Genomic DNA, 15685 nt, shown 5'->3' on the forward strand with positions numbered 1-15685 from the left:
GGTCTGGGGACAAACACGGGTCTGGGGACAAACACGGGTCTGGGGGCACTGAACACCCCCAGCCTGGTCTGGGGGCAAACACGGGTTTGGGGGCACTGAACCCTCCCGAGCCTGGTCTGGGGGCAAACACGGGTTTGGGGGCACTGAACCCTCCCGAGCCTGGTCTGGGGGCAAACACGGGGTTTGGGGGCACTGAAACCCCCCAGCCTGGTTTGGGGGAAAACACGGGGCTTGGGGGCACTGAAACCCCCCAGCCTGGTTTGGGGGAAAACACGGGGCTTGGGGGCAAACCCCGAGCCCGGGGTCGGCAGCGGGGCAGCCGCGCCTTCCATTCATCGCCGCCGCTTCCTACGCGCACCCCTCTCCCGCCTCCACGGAAGCCCAAGCGGAATTTGGGCGAATTTTAGTCTATTTATTTTGTTTATTGTGTTATTTTTCTATTTTAATTAATTATAATTTATTTTTGTTCTTTTTTGTGCTTTTAAAATTTTTATTTTCATCCTATTTATTGTATTAGTTTTCCTATGACTGCATTATTTTTATTTTAATTTATATTTATCTAATTTTAATTTTTTATTTTATTTATTTCAATTTTATTTATTTCCATTTATTTCATCGCATACTTTAATTTATATTACTTTATTTTATTTTTTAAATTTTTAAATTTTTTATTCTATTTCACTCTTTTTACTTCATTTTATTAAATGCATTTACTTATTTTTATTGTATCTCATTTATTAAATCTTCCTAATTTATTTTTATTTAATTTTTTTCTATTATTTATTTACCTATTTATTTAAATTCCAGTTATTTGTTTATTGATTTTTCTTATTTTATGCTGCTCTATTTTATTTTACCTCTGCCCCAGCAACACCTGCACAGCCCCCCCAGTTTCCATCATTCCCAGCCCAAGCCCAGCTGGGGGAGTTTTGGGAGAAGTCACGAAGCAGGGCTGGGGTGGGACAATTAAAGGCGCTGCATTTATTTAAAAATATTTACTAAAAACCGATCAGGAATCTCAGTTTCTGGGTCCATCCACTGATGGTGCACAGGGACAAAGAGCTTTTGGAGGGAGACACTTGGTGGGGTCTGGCAGGTGGCTCCAACACCAACCCTGGACCTTCCCATGGGACCCCCTGCTGCCTCCAACCTGGAAAAAAGGGACACAGTCACGTGAGTGGGTGTCCCTTCCCAACACAGACGGGGTGGCCATGGGCCTTCACAGCCTGGGAACGGCCCAGCAGCTCCAGGTGCCCTTCCTCAGGAGTGCAGTACACCCCATGTCCTAAAGGCTGTGAAAAGGTACCGAACATCCAACCGGGAATAAAGCCCAACACGGCACAACCTCACCCTAAAATCCAGCGTGTTCCCCCCAGAGTCTGCACCTTGCAGAAAACCCCCCGGAACGCTGAAATACCGATGGTCTGTGTGAAACCCCAAACGTTCCCTTCCCAACTTGCTCCTCTCGCTGGAGAAACTCAAACACCCGAGACAAACTGCCCCCACCCTGAGAGACCATCTCCACAGCCAGGTGATGTTCTCCTGCTCCCACAGAGTTGCTCCCGGGATTTATCCGGCGGGATGATGTGGTGAAGACCAGCACAGAAACGGCCCAGCGCTGTGAGGTGCCACTGAGGACTGTTCAGAACAGTGTTTCCACAGCTCCAGGTGCTGCCTTGGGTTCTTCTCCATGGGATTCACCCAGCGGGTGCTGGAGGAGCTCAGCCAACTTCCCCGTGTGTCCCCTTGGCTGCGGCGTCACCATCAGTGTCACTCCTATCCCAACAGCTTGTCCAGGCTGTAGTTCAACACCACAGAAGCAACTTACAGCCCAGGCCCTTATAGGGCTAAGTGATACATCTAATTATCATATCCTTAGAATAGATGTAATATAAATTTCATTACTCACTTAAAAGTTCTAAAGTTAACAGCATAAACTTGAAGTTGAGTAATTAAGTAATCCTTATATAGACACTTATTAAAGTATTTATACATATTATCTTAAATCTACATCTATCATTTTGCCAATTAAAATTAGGACTTTAATTGCAATTAAGTAATTTAATTGCCAATTGAACAGCAAAATTGCTAAGTGACTAATTTTAATGCCTATTTTAATTACCAATCATGACTGGGGAGGGAGCTAATCAAGCAGTATCAGAGTAATGATGTGAAAAAAAGCGGAGAACAAACATTCCAGACTCCATGCTTTTAAAAAGAACTCCAAATTAAATAACTGCAAACACAATTCCAGACATGTGGGGAAATGCTGGATTTGGGTATTTGAACACAGGAGCACAAAGAGCACCTTTAATTACAGAGAACTGTCGCTCTTGCCCCCAAGTGCTGACGATGGAGTGTCCTGTGTCCACTGGCTCTGCTTTGGTCCCCCTGGAAGTGGGGTGGGAGCTGGGCACTGCCCCTCACTCACAGGATGATCTCCTGTAGGAAAGCAACACCCAAGGCCACAAAGCTGGGGAATTTAAGACGGTCCAAACACAGGGAAACGGGGCACACAGACAGGCCAGGGCGAACCACAAGCACTTCTGGCCCTGGATGGCCTCTATGGGGGGCCTCTTCCCAAGTACACTCCCAAAAGTGCAAGTCCATCTTCCTGGCAGGCTCCCATCACCACGAGCGAGGTTTTCCAGCCCACAGCTCCCACAGGATCAGGCCCTGCCACTGACCCCACAGGCCCTGCTCTGGAACCCACGACGTGCAGGACTGCACCAGGCACTGCCATTTCCAATAAAAATCCCAAAATCCATGTCAGTCCAGGCTGTGAGCGCAGCAAACTCCCGAGGAAAGTCAGTTTGTTTAGGATTAAGAAGCACGTGGATGGGTGGTTGCTGTGGTTGCACCTCTGTTAGTAGGAACACTGTAATGGGGTCACCATGGGGAAGTTTTCATCGTTGCAGCCCCAAGGGCACCATCAGCACTCAGGGTACACCATCAGCATCACCAGCCCCCTCAAACACCCACCTCCAGTGTGGTATGTCTGGCTGCCCTGGGCATCAGGGCATTGCAGGAACTTGCATGTACAGAGCACTGGTTTTGCTTGTGGGCAGCCCCAGCTCCTGGGTCAGACGAGATCCCATGGTGGTGGCACAGGTCACTCCTTCCCCCCTCCCAGCCCGGCAGGCTGTTTGAGGGGTACATACGAAAGGGGTCCTGCAGCAGCAGTGCAGTCTCTGCACCTGGCCCTTCCCTACATGGACACACTTTCACTATTTTCACTACTCACATCCCCTGTCTGACTTGCCAAGTGTTTCAGGATGGAGTTTTGGGAGGGGAGAGCTTTGTTTCCTCTTCAATAGAGCAAAAGTTTCAGACTTACAACGAGGTACCAGAAGACATGATGTACCAGTGGCTGACGCTCTTTGCATCAGGAATCCCCTCTGCTTGTCAGGGCCTGCTCCCCTGCCCGGAGCCAAGGGCAGGAAAGAGGCAGTGCCAGGCCCCTGGAACAGTCACAATCCATCCCCATGGACACATTTACATTGATGTCATCTCCAAGAGATCCAAGAGGAGTGGTATCACCCCTGTGAGTGCCTTCCAGGGGGCAAGAGGGCTAAAGCATATTTTTATCCAATTTCGTGTGAGGTACAAAGTCCCCAAGCAGAGAACAAGGCCGGCTGCTCATCAAGCATGAGCCTTGTGCTGGTATCTGTCCACTGTGGCAGGGCCTGGCCCCAGCACCACCAGACAGCAGCTGAAGATCAGCATCTTCACAGCCACAGCACCAGCTCCAGACACACCATCAGGCCCAGCCCTGGAGCACTCAGAGCAGAAGCCAGAGTGCACACACACGTGTGCCATGAGACGTGTCAGGACTCTCCCCAGCAAGCCAGCAGCTGTGACAGACACTGCGAGGGTGGATGTCACCGGGAAGTTGTATGTCATAAGTTGGATGTCGCATGAAGTTGGAGCCCCAGTGGGGAGTCAGAGCCATCAGAGCACAGGAGTCTCACTGCCAGCCTCGGATGTGAATGGACCATCTCACAAGCACTCCATTTTCCACCTTAGATTTCCCTAAAACTTCCAGTGGAGCATCATTCTCCCTTCTTTCCTGCTCTCTGTCGTGTAGGTGGTATCAGACCATCTGAGGTACTGATTGCAGTGATGTTTATTCCTGCTCAGATTCCCATTAGCACGTGTCTGTTCCCTGGGAGCCCACGAAGCCGTGTTGTCCCCACAGCAGCGCTCAGGCCACACGTTAGCTCCTGCCTGCTCTGACAACCACCAGGACCCGAACGCAGGGCTGTTGATGGTGTTGGATGTCTGGCTCGGTTGGCCACGTTCTTCGTCCCTCATCGGCGAGCTCCCCTCACGGCCGATGCCGCGGCCGGGGATTGGGACCGCGCGGAGCCGTCCCTGCTCCCGCCGGAGCCGGTGCGTGTTCCCGGGACGGCTGTGATTGATATCCCCGAGGTGAAAGGCTAAACGGGCCATATGGCGCTCGCCGCAGCCCATCTGCTCCCTGCCCAGCCGCGCCGCAGCTGCCGCCAGCAACATCTGCCCGCCCGCATCCAGCTGTGCGGGCACCGCTGGCGGAGCCGCACACCGCCCCCAGCCCGGCCCCGGGACCCTCCCGGCGCTGCCCGGCGGGATCTCCATCCCCGTCTCCATCCCCATCTCCATCCCCATCCCGCTCCGCGCCGCCCGGCCGCCGCTACCTGGCTCCGCTCCCTGGCTCCGCTGCCCGGCTCCTTTCCCCGGGCGGAGCGGGGCGTTCGGAGCCGGGCAAGCAGCCCGGGCCGGGGGCCGGGGGCCGCCGCGCCCCCTCGCAGCTGCCTCTGCCCGCGTCAGCGCCCGTCACGGCCCGTCACGGCGGCGGTGACGGCAGCGCCGGGGGGGCTCCCGGCGGGCGGGGGCGGCCGGACCGTCCCCCCCCCTCCCCGGACTGTCCCGCTCCCCCCCGGCTGTCCCGCTCCCGCCCGGACTGTCCTGCTCTCCTCCCGGACTGTCCCACTCCCACTCTGGACTGTCCCGCTCCCCCTGGGCTGTCCCGCTGTGCCCCTCGAGCTCCCCTGTACTCCCTCCGTATTTACCCTGCTGCCGCCCCCGGGCTCCCCCATTTCCCCTTCGGGCTCCCCCTTCCCGGTCCGGGCTCCCCCGTTCCCCACCCCGGACTCCTCCGTGCTCCCCCCGCCGCCGCTCAGCGCTCCCGCACGGCTGGGGACTGGGAAGCGTTTTATGTGTTTGGGTTGTTTTTTTCTTTTAATTGTTTTCTTTTTCTTTGGTTTGGCTTTTCCCACCCCCCGCGGTTCCACTACCACACAGGATGTTTTCACCAGGAAGGCTTCGCGCTGGGAATGTCTCAGCCCCTGCTCCGGCTCTGGCTCTGGCGGGGGGGGCTCAGCCTGGAGAAAAGGAGGCTCAGGGGGGACCTTCTGGCTCTGCAACCCCCTGACAGGAGGGGGGAGCAAGATGGAGGTTGGCTCTGCTCCCAGGGAACAAGGGACAGGAGGAGAGGGAACGGCCTCCGGCTGTGCCAGGGGAGGGTCAGGTTGGATATTCAGGAAAATTCTTTCCTGGAAAGGGCTGTCCAGCCCTGGCACAGCTGCCCAGGGCAGTGATGGACTCCCCATCCCTGGAGGGATTTAAAATCCCTGTGGATGTGGCATTCGGGGACATGGATCAGGGGTGGCCTTGGCTGTGCTGGGGGAATGGTTGGACTTGATGGTCTCGGTGGGCTTTTCCAACCCAAACAACTCTGTGATTCCATGATTTTAGGAACAAACACGTCCTCCGGGGAGCAGCTCCTCCTCTGTGATGAGGAGCAAGCACATCATCGGGGTTTGATGTCAGTCGCGCGTCCTCTGGATGCAACCGATCCCAGAAAACAGCCTATTTTAAGTGCCTTGTGAAGTTTTCTTACATAAAACACATCTCCAGACTCGCCCCCCACGCACACGCGCTCGAGCGCAGGCGTTGGTTGGGGTTTTAACTTGGCAGCATTTTCCTAAAAGGTTTGGAAATGCCAAAAGTAGTAACTACGCTGCAGAGACTGTTACAGCCTCTCAGCTGCCATTCGGCTCTGAATTCCTGCTCTCTGACAAGGATGCCAGCCAGGCTGGGATCATGGAAAAACAACCCCAAGACTGTCCCAGGAATGGCACAGGCGCCTTTGCTGGGGATGGGGTTGGGAAGGGATCAGGAAGAGGCAGAAGCCGCCCACCACTGCAGGGAGAGACCCACAGAGCTGCACCCTTCCCACTTTTCCAGCAGACTACAGGGATATAATTGCACTTTTCCTCCCAGAATTCAGGTGTGCAGGCCACGGAGCTGCCCGTGGATCTCTAGTGGATGAGCTCCATCAGCCACATGGAGACACCAGGATGGGTGTCCCAGGGCCAGGTCTGGCCGTGGTGCCCGTGGAGGTGCCCGGGATCCGCATCAGCCATTGCCTGCTTGTTTGGGAATTTTCTCGGGGATTGTCTCAGCTCCAGGCTGTTCTGCCAGCTCTGGAAACCCCCAAAACTTGACACTTGAGTGATGTATTTATGCCACAAACACTCTAAAACAGCATAATTACACCTTGTTCTCCCTGTATTTTGGGAATTAACTGACACAACATAAAGAAATCTGGTTTAATTAACTGCTTTTGTTAAGTGAAATGTATTTTGTTGTTTCAAGAGAAATCCTTTCTTGTTTTGGGAGGGATTTTCTCAATATATCTGGGATCCTTCCTCCTCAGAAACATATTCCCTGGAAGACACTGCCATGTCTGAAGCAGGAAAACAAATATCCACAGAAGCTTGAAAAAGGGGCAGGTTACCAGTGCAGCCCTCTCCTGCAACTGGTTGTACTGTGAGGTGTTGGTGGCCCCCTCTCCAGACGGACAGTGCTGTTTGGAGGTCCTTGCACACACAGAGGGGCTGATGATGAGCTCCAGAAGTGTCCCTGGGTCTGCCTGGGGATGATGGTGCTCAGCGCTGGAGCCAGGAAAGATGCTCAGAACAAACACCGGTGTTTTTCCTCCAAGATCTTTTTCATGACCGGAGCCTCATAACAACAGCCTGAGGTGGCTCAGGGCTCGTGTCAGGAGCCCCACCCATGGGTGCCCCTGTGTGAGAGAGGGTGTTCCTGGGGCCTGCACGGCCACTCACTCAGAGCCTGGCAGATGTGAGACAATGCCGGAGGAATGTCTGGTGGGAGCGAGTTACCACGAGTCTGTTCCCGTAATCCCAACCCAAAACCATTTGCTGAATCCTCTCAAACAATCTTCTGTGGGATGCACTCACTGCCAGCGGCGGGGAATGCCTGGCCTGGTGAGTCCATCCCCGCAGAGGGTGGCTCTGACCCCTCGCTTGCTGCCGTGGCCAGGTTTGAAGGCGCTGTGGGTTCGAGTTTAAAGGCGCTGTGGGTTCAGGTTTAAAGGCACTGTGGGTTCGGGTTTAAAGGCGCTGTGGGTTCGGGTTTAAAGGCACTGTGGGTTCGGGTTTAAAGGCACTGTGGGTTCAGGTTTAAAGGCACTGTGGGTTCGTGCAGGGCCGTGCAGGGAGGGGCAGCATTGCCCATGGCATCACCAGCACCGCTCTCATGTGGGGGGCCCTGCCTGCCCTGCTCCGGAGCTTGAGGGGGCCCCATCCTCCCCCTTCGCTCACTTCTTAACAAAATAATTTTCCACTGAGGCTGCGAGGCTCGAGGCCTCCCCAAAGCCAGCTATTTTGAGCATTTTCCACAGCATCTCTGAACGCTGTTGTGCTCATGACTGGTGAGTGGGAGATCCGTGTGCGCAGATCCCGCCGAGCCGTGATGGAGTGTGCCAGCCCTGCCGGGCGCCAGCCTCCTCCTCCTCCTCCTCCCTCCAGCGTAGTCTGGCTTGAAATTGTGCCACCAGCACAACCCCCCGTCACAGTCACAGGCTGTCCCAGGCTGTCTCCAGGCTGGTGGGCGGCTGCCCTGCGTCACACGGGCCCTGCTGGGAGCCATGTCCCCCTCATGGGATGTGTCCCAGCAAGGGGCTGTCCCCGGGGATGGACAGTTTCCACCTCTGTGTTCCCTCAGACAGCCCCGGGGACAGCATGGTTTGCAAAACACATGGTTGATGTCTTGGTGTGTAGAAGTTGTGTTTTAAATTCTTTCTCTGAAATAAGTCCTCAGAAGTGTCCAAGGCCAGGTTGGGCCGGGCCTGGGGTAACCTGGGATAGTGGAAGGTGTCCCTGCCCATGGCAAGGGGTGGAACAAGGTGAGCTTTAAGGTCCCTTCCAACCCAAACCAGCCTGTGATTCTAAGTCTGATTTACAAAGCACAGTCTCCTTTGGGCAAAAGGCTGTTGGAGCTTTTCTTCACTGCTGAAGGTCCCGATGATAACAGATGAAGTGAGCTGAACCTGTGAGACCCATTCAAACCTCGTCAAGATTCAGCAGTCAGACTCGGTGATGGCTGGGTCAACCTCTTGGGGACCTTCCAAAGCATGGACACACTTCAGGTTCTTCCAGGCACCTGCCCCGAGGGGCAGAGAGTTGCTGGTACCTCCCTTTAGTGATGTGCTTTAGTGGTGGGCTTGGCAGTGATGGGTTAATGGTTGGACCTCATGGTCTGAGAGGGCTTTTCCAACCTAAACCCACAGTGACAGCCACCGGGAACTGAGTTATCAGCATTGTGTGTTTGTCCAGCCACTCTATGACAATGTTATCTCCTGGCTCATACCTACTGCAGGCTTCAGAAAAAAGGGGTAAATTGAAGAGAAAACAGCTCCTGATAGTCCTGAATTTGCAAAACTCTCCATGTCTGTGACGGCTGCTGTCATTAGAGGGAAATGGCAGGGAGAACAAACCCATTAGTGCAGTTGTTAATTGAAAACAGGACCGTGTGGAGAATGGGGTTTGTAATTATGAGAATAATTATTAAAATATCATTTTGCTTTTTAAAATGCCTGACTTTAGTAGAGGATATGGAGGAGTTACGTTTTAAAAAGTTAATTATTTCCAGTGCTTCAGAAAGGGAGGTCTAAGCTGAAAATGATTTACCAAAATTGTTAAGACAGCTTTTTAATTATCAGTTTTAAAACATTGTCATCGAGCATCAGCTGAGCCTCAGTTTTACTTTCTCTGCAGACTGTGCTTCCCTCCTGTGCAGATCCTGCTCCTTCCCAGGACTCTCCAGAGCTGTGAGCTGGGCATGGCTGTGGTGGTGGGTCAGGAGCACCCAGATCCCATTTTTGACTTGCCATTTTGGCCTTTGGGCGTCTGGCTGTCCTTCCCAGCAGCTCTGGTGCTGGTGGCTTTTCCCCATGGTCTCCCCATCCCGGTATGGTTTCTCAGGACGATGCTGGGATCTGGCAGGGCCCCAGATGCAGGGGTGGCTCTGTGCTCAGGGGTCTTTGTCCTTCACCACCTTTTGGAGCCCCGGGTCGATGGGGAAAGGGTCTGGGTCAGGCTGGCTGAGAAGGGGGCACCCAACACCTCCACAGCCCCCAAAACCTCTGGAACGTGAGCCAGGGATGAACCGGCACTGGCACTGCTCAGTGCACTCAAGAGGGCTGCTGACATCTCCCAGGAACCAGGGAAAACAGAGAGGAGCACTTCTGTGGGGAGTAAACAGCAGTTAGAGCTGGGCACGTGGCAGCAGTTAAACAGCTCCTTTGGCAGGGTGACGTGTACAGCAGTGGCTGCAGCTGCTGCTCCTACACGAGGGCTTCAAGTTGTTCATGCAGGTTCTTACTACAGGGTGTAGGTGCACACGGGTGTACATGTACTCAGCTGTGTGCTGTGCACACTGGGTGTGCCTGGAGGTGTTCCCCAGGGGATCCTGCCCCTCTGCCCCCTCAGGTGAGACCCCCCTGCAGAGCTGCTCCAGCCCTGGGAACAGCAGCACAAGGACGTGGAGCTGCTGGAGAGAGTCCAGAGGAGGCCACGGAGCTGCTCCAGGGCTGGAGCCCCTCTGCTCTGGAGCCAGGCTGGGAGAGCTGGGGGGGTTCCCCTGGAGAAGAGAAGGCTCCAGGGAGGCCTGAGAGCCCCTGGCAGGGCCTAAAGGGGCTCCAGGAGAGCTGGAGAGGGACTGGGGACAAGGCATGGAGGGACAGGACACAGGGAATGGATCCCACTGCCAGAGGGCAGGGAGAGATGGGATATTGGGAAAGAATTGCTGGCTGGGAGGGTGGGAGGCCCTGGCACAGGTTGGGCAGAGAAGCTGTGGCTGCCCCTGGATCCCTGGAAGTGTCCAAGGCCAGGTTGGACGGGGCTTGGAGCAACCTGGGCTGGTGGAAGGTGTCCCTGCCCATGGCAGGGGGTGGAGCTGGATGATCTTTAAGGTCCCTTCCCACTCAAATCGGTCTGGCATTCCATAATTCTACAACCAGGAGGAGGGTGTCTGAACTTCATCCTCTCTTTCCCTCCCTCAGCACTCCTTATCTTCCAGCTGGAATTGAGCACAAGCACAGCACAGGCACACACCCAATGGCACACAAATATGGACTCACCATATCCAGACAACTGGATAACTATGGAGAAAAAGGCAATTAATGATGCACAATAAATAATATAGTTTTCCTTGCAACATTTGAAGCACAGTAAGTAATAAACACTGCTTTGAGAGGAGTGATATTCAATAAAACTACCCAAAGAAAATTCAGCCTTTGTTGCTGAATGGAGGAAAAACAGGTTTTTATTCAGGTATAACTAAATGGGATCTGGTTCTTCAATATGGAAAAACTGGATTAAATCTGAGACGAAAACTGAATCCCATTAATATTACTAGTAAATAGAAATCTATGATTTTTTGGATGAGGGAGCTTTAATAATAAGAGGCGTCATAAAGAGAGAAATCAAAACTGGATTGTACATTCAGCAGATTGTTCAATACAAAAGCCAACAAAATTAGGCCATATTGATGTGATGAGCAAGGAGAAATATATTAGTTTCCAGCTCACAACATTCCGGTACAAGACATCATCGGAAAACCCAGTCAATTCTGATATCAGTCAGATCCTGATGAAACGAGCCCACACTTCCAGCAGACAATCCTCCAGGAATGGCCCCTATTGACACATTGGTAATGAGATGGAAATGCATTTATTGCTGCTGGTTCCCAGCCCCACCGGCGCTCACTGGGCCCGGCTGGGCGAGTGCTGCCAGCTCGGGGTGGCCACCACGGCCACCCCCGTGTCTGGGGCAGGACAGGCCAGCAAAGGTCTTTTTTAATGCTTGTAAAGGTATTGAGGTCTTAATATTTGAAATGATGCCATGGCTCAGCCTGGATAATGAGAGTGTCATCCGGTGCTTATCAGGGAAGGTGACATGTTTCAGTTGGGAGATATATATATATATATATTTCCAAAGTTTTTCCAGGAACAACAAATCACATTTGTTCCAAAAGCAAGTTCCTAACATCTCTACCTAAAAAATGTGATACTTAGCAAGAAAACTGAAAAATAAATAATTCTTTTTCTAGGAAGTTTCTGCTTGCTGGGGGCAGAGTCTGAGCTGCAAATGGGGAATGAGGTTCAGGGAATAAGTCAGCACTTTAGGAAATAATTATGATAATAAAACTAAAATAAACCATAAACCACAATAATAATAATAATAATAATAATAATAATAATAATAATAATAATAATAATAATAATAATAATAATAATGTAGTATTGTACTTTTGCAGGGTTGGGGTACAATATTTTAATCAGGTCTTCTCTAAGCAAATCCGAAGTGTCCCATTGAATGATCTGTCCTAATGAGGTTCCGTGTGGGTTTCCAAATCACCTCCTGCCTTGGCTTCCTGAGCAGGTCGGTGAATTAAAGACCTGTGAAAAAGCAGGAGCATCCCACTGCCTGCACAGCCCTATTGTTGGTGTAACCTGTGTAATTGTTACAGTGACAGAGCTTTCCAGAAACCTCCTATTTGCCTCAAATCCTGAAATGTTAATTCTCATCTCTGATTAAGCTGAAGACCAGTCAAGGCTCCTTTTATTAAGTCAGGCAGAGTCCTACCTGCTTCCCGAGGGCTAAATTTGGCTGGGAAAGCCACTGTAATATTGTGTAATTAATTTGCCAGTCAAATAATTTCTGCAGGGCTCTAATTTACTTATCTGTCTGCAATCCTAATGAATCCCCCAGCTCAGTACTTTAATCATGTTTTCTGCCTTTTTATCTCCTTTTTTAACTCCAACTTTCCTAATTGTTTACTATGGGCTCATCTGTAACCTGTATTTTTGGCATGTTTTAGTTCTCACACCAAAACCCAGTCGAACACTTGGCTCTGCAGGTCTCCTTCATGACTGGGAACTGCTGAAAGCCTTCCTTGCTTTATTCCTCAATTTCTCCACAACAAACAAGGAAGTTGAGTCAATAAAAATCAAAGATGTAAAAATCCATGAGAAAAAGACATTTGCACTTGGAGCATTTAAGATGGTAACCTCATTCCAACTTGGTGTAACGTATGTGCAGAGCTTCCTAAAGGTTATTCTGAGCACTATATTCCCTGATTAATGCCAGTAGTAGATATGTTTCAAAAAATGTGTGTATAGGAGACTTGAGGACACCTTTTAGTGGAGAACATGGTGGTGCTGGGTTGACATTTGGACTTGATGATCTCCAAGGTCTTTTCCAACCTTAACAATTCTGTGATTCCAGTAAATGTAACATTCACAGTCTTCGTCGTTTCTCTGCAAATCACAACTCCGTCCTCGTTGGTTTTTTTCTTCTAATACATTAATTATTTTAAATGATTTGGTAAGTGGCATACTTATGTAGTGTTTCTGTGGTATTTATATGGTATTTATGCACCTGGGAGCAGAGACCTGCAGGTCTGTCATTGCATGGGCAGGGAACGCCCACGGCTGGGCTGGATCCACGGCATGGATCCTCCTCACGTGTTTCTGTTACACCACCAGGCTTTGCTGCTCTGTTCTTCTGAATGGCAGTGTTGATTTTAAGAAGGAATTTCGAGTGCAGACATTCAGTCCTGGGGACAAGTGCAGCGGTAGGCAGATGTAGCAGAAGGAAACACAGACATGCCTATCTGTCTGTTCAGAATCCCGCTGCGATCCCTGTTCCCAGGCAGTCCAGGGAGCCTCGTCAGGCTGGACTAGAGAACTCCATGAGGGTGGAGAGAAGTTGCTGTGGGAAATACGGAGTGAGTTTACGTGAGCATCTGACGAGGGCTGACGAAAAACGCAGAAACTTGAGCAGATTAAAGAAAACCCATCCCCAGGGCCAGGGGAGGCCTCCCCAAAGGAGTGAGGTACCAGGAATGAGTTAATCCCACCAGGGAATGCGGAGGAGCTGCCAGATAACAGAGTGACATTGTTTTTCCCTGATGTCAGCACAGAAACCCAAACACAAAGAGGTGAATGTAGTCCTTGGAGGCAGCTGAATGTGGAGCTTGTGCCTGCCTCCAGCAGCATTGAGACAAGATGACAAAGTGTTTCCTGGAAGCAGGGGCTGGCTCCGGACAGCTGGGCCAGCCATGGTGGGAAGGACTGGGAGATGTTCACGTGCTGGGAGCAGCCACAGGGTCCCATTCTGCTCCCTCGTGCTTTATGAACATGCAGCTCTGACAGGCTCAGGCTTCCACTGAGTAATTTACAGCCATCCATGGTCATTTTATTTTCCTTTACAGCTCACTTTAAGGCATCTTATTTTCTCCTGAAGTGTCTCCACGTTGTGTCTGGCCTGAGTAATTCAATTTATTCTGTATTAGGTAGGTGATGGTCTAGTGGATATTTAGGCCTTCCTGGAACAGAAGCCTTGTTTCACTTCAATATAGGCAGCACTTGTATTGCTTCCAGAGGGATGGTAATTAAATACTTGCTGATAGGCTTTGGATGTGGAGCTGCTCTTCTCAGCAGCCGGAATGTGCTCTGCCTGGATCCACCTCTTGAGCGGGACGTTACACAATTGGGTGACTGTCCATCACATATGAGAAATCCATAACGGCATAGTAATATCTGTATTATTCATTTTTGGCTATTCTGAAGTCTACAGGAAGGTAAACAAAAGGAGAAAAACCTGAAGAGAAGGTTTTAAATTGCTTTGTGTTTTTATTGCAGGGCTGGTATTAACCTGCTCGGTGCCCTTGGCTCGGCCTGGTGAGGAGCCACGGCTGCTCTGCGCCTGGGCTTACACACAAACCCCAGAGCTGGTGTGTTAATCAGGGAAAGCACACTCAGGAACTCCTAGACAGCAGCTTCTTAAAATCTGCTTGGAAGAAAGTGAAGCTGCAAATGTTGTTTTCTGAGCGGACGGAAAAATGTGAGTCACTGAGGTTATGGGTGTTGAAATGGGGCACAGAGGGTCGGCTGGGTGGGGAAGGGTCCTCCCCGTCCCGGCTCTGAGACCGTACAGCTGCTCGTGAGAATATAAATTAAACACTCTGGAATTATCCAGCACATCTGGAGCCAGTCCAGAGGAGGCCACGGAGATGCTCCAGGGCTGGAGCCCCTCTGCTCTGGAGCCAGGCTGGGAGAGCTGGGGGGGTTCCCCTGGAGAAGAGAAGGCTCCAGGGAGACCTGAGAGCCCCTTCCAGGGCCTAAAGAGGCTCCAGGAGAGCTGGAGAGGGACTGGGGACAAGGCATGGAGGGACAGGACACAGGGAATGGCTTCCCACTGCCAGAGGGCAGGGAGAGATGGGATATTGGGAAGGAATTCCTGGCTGGGAGGGTGGGAGGCCCTGGCCCAGGTTGGGCAGAGAAGCTGTGGCTGCCCCTGGATCCCTGGAAGTGTCCAAGGCCAGGTTGGACGGGGCTTGGAGCAACCTGGGCTGGTGGAAGGTGTCCCTGCCCATGGCAGGGGTGGGAGTGGATGAGCTTTAAGTTCCTTTCCCACCCAAACCATTCCATGACTCCATGACCGTGTGGAATAGCTCAGATGCACACTGAGGGAGACCGGCAGTACCATGGAGATGGAGACGGTTCTGAAAATAAACCTGAACAGAGAGCAGCTCCTGCTAAAGCTCATGGAAATTGCTTTTTTTTTTTGTTTTTGAGGGGGTGGCTCTTTCCCGTCCAGTACCAGGGCTCTAAACCTGCCAGTCCCGACCCCGGCTGGGTATCCCCGAGCGGGGTTCAGCAGCCCGGGCTGCCCCAGGCCCCGAGCTATCCCCGCACACAGCGCTGCTCCTGGAGGGATCCCTGTTCCCGTTCCCGGCAGAGGGAGTCGTGTGGGGGCGAGGAGGGCGGGAAGGGCGGGAAGGGCGGGCCCAGCCGCGGCCACATGAGCGCGCCGGGCAAAGAGGCCGCCATGGCCGGGGATGTAGCTCAGTGGTAGAGCGCGCGCTTCGCATGTGTGAGGTCCCGGGTTCAATCCCCGGCATCTCCAGGCGCTTATTTTCCTTGTCCTTCTTTTGTTTTTTTTTTCTTTATTATTTTTCCCGTCATCCCCGCGCGGCCGCCGCGGGGACAGGTCTCCCGCGGGGGGGGTTCCCTCGGGCGGGAAGAGGCGCCGCCGGGATGGCCATCCCGACATCCATCCTCTTCCCGCCCGAGGGAACCCCCCCCGCGGGGAAAACGAAAGCGCCGCGGCCCCAAAAACGCGACGGCTCCTCCCGCCCGCAAAAATACGAGTTGCATTGGCCGGGAATCGAACCCGGGCCTCCCGCGTGGCAGGCGAGAATTCTACCACTGAACCACCAATGCGCGCTCGGACGGGTCCGCCCGCCCCTGCCTGAACCAGCTCACCCCGCGCTTTTTACCCTTTCCGCCTCTTTTCCGCCCTTTTTCAGCCCCCACGTCCCCAGGCAG

General features: G+C 52.4%; 1 long non-coding RNA gene and 2 other non-coding genes across 3 annotated transcripts; 2 read left to right on the top strand and 1 right to left on the bottom strand.

The window, feature by feature from the left end:
• Positions 1–9692: 9692 nt before the first annotated feature.
• LOC113994984 lies at positions 9693–14312 on the top strand. Its single transcript, XR_003543250.2, has 3 exons — positions 9693–9779; positions 10352–10519; positions 13997–14312. It is a non-coding gene; the product is annotated as an uncharacterized LOC113994984 (long non-coding RNA).
• Positions 14313–15191: 879 nt separating this feature from the next.
• TRNAA-CGC lies at positions 15192–15263 on the top strand. The gene has a single exon. It is a non-coding gene; the product is annotated as a tRNA-Ala (tRNA).
• Positions 15264–15509: 246 nt separating this feature from the next.
• TRNAG-GCC lies at positions 15510–15580 on the bottom strand. The gene has a single exon. It is a non-coding gene; the product is annotated as a tRNA-Gly (tRNA).
• Between the last annotated feature and the right edge of the window lie 105 nt (positions 15581–15685).

Source organism: Pipra filicauda, unplaced genomic scaffold, assembly GCF_003945595.2.
Source record: "Pipra filicauda isolate LSUMZ 115617 unplaced genomic scaffold, ASM394559v2 scaffold196_size3971931_pilon, whole genome shotgun sequence".
Taxonomy (NCBI): Eukaryota; Metazoa; Chordata; class Aves; order Passeriformes; family Pipridae; genus Pipra; species Pipra filicauda.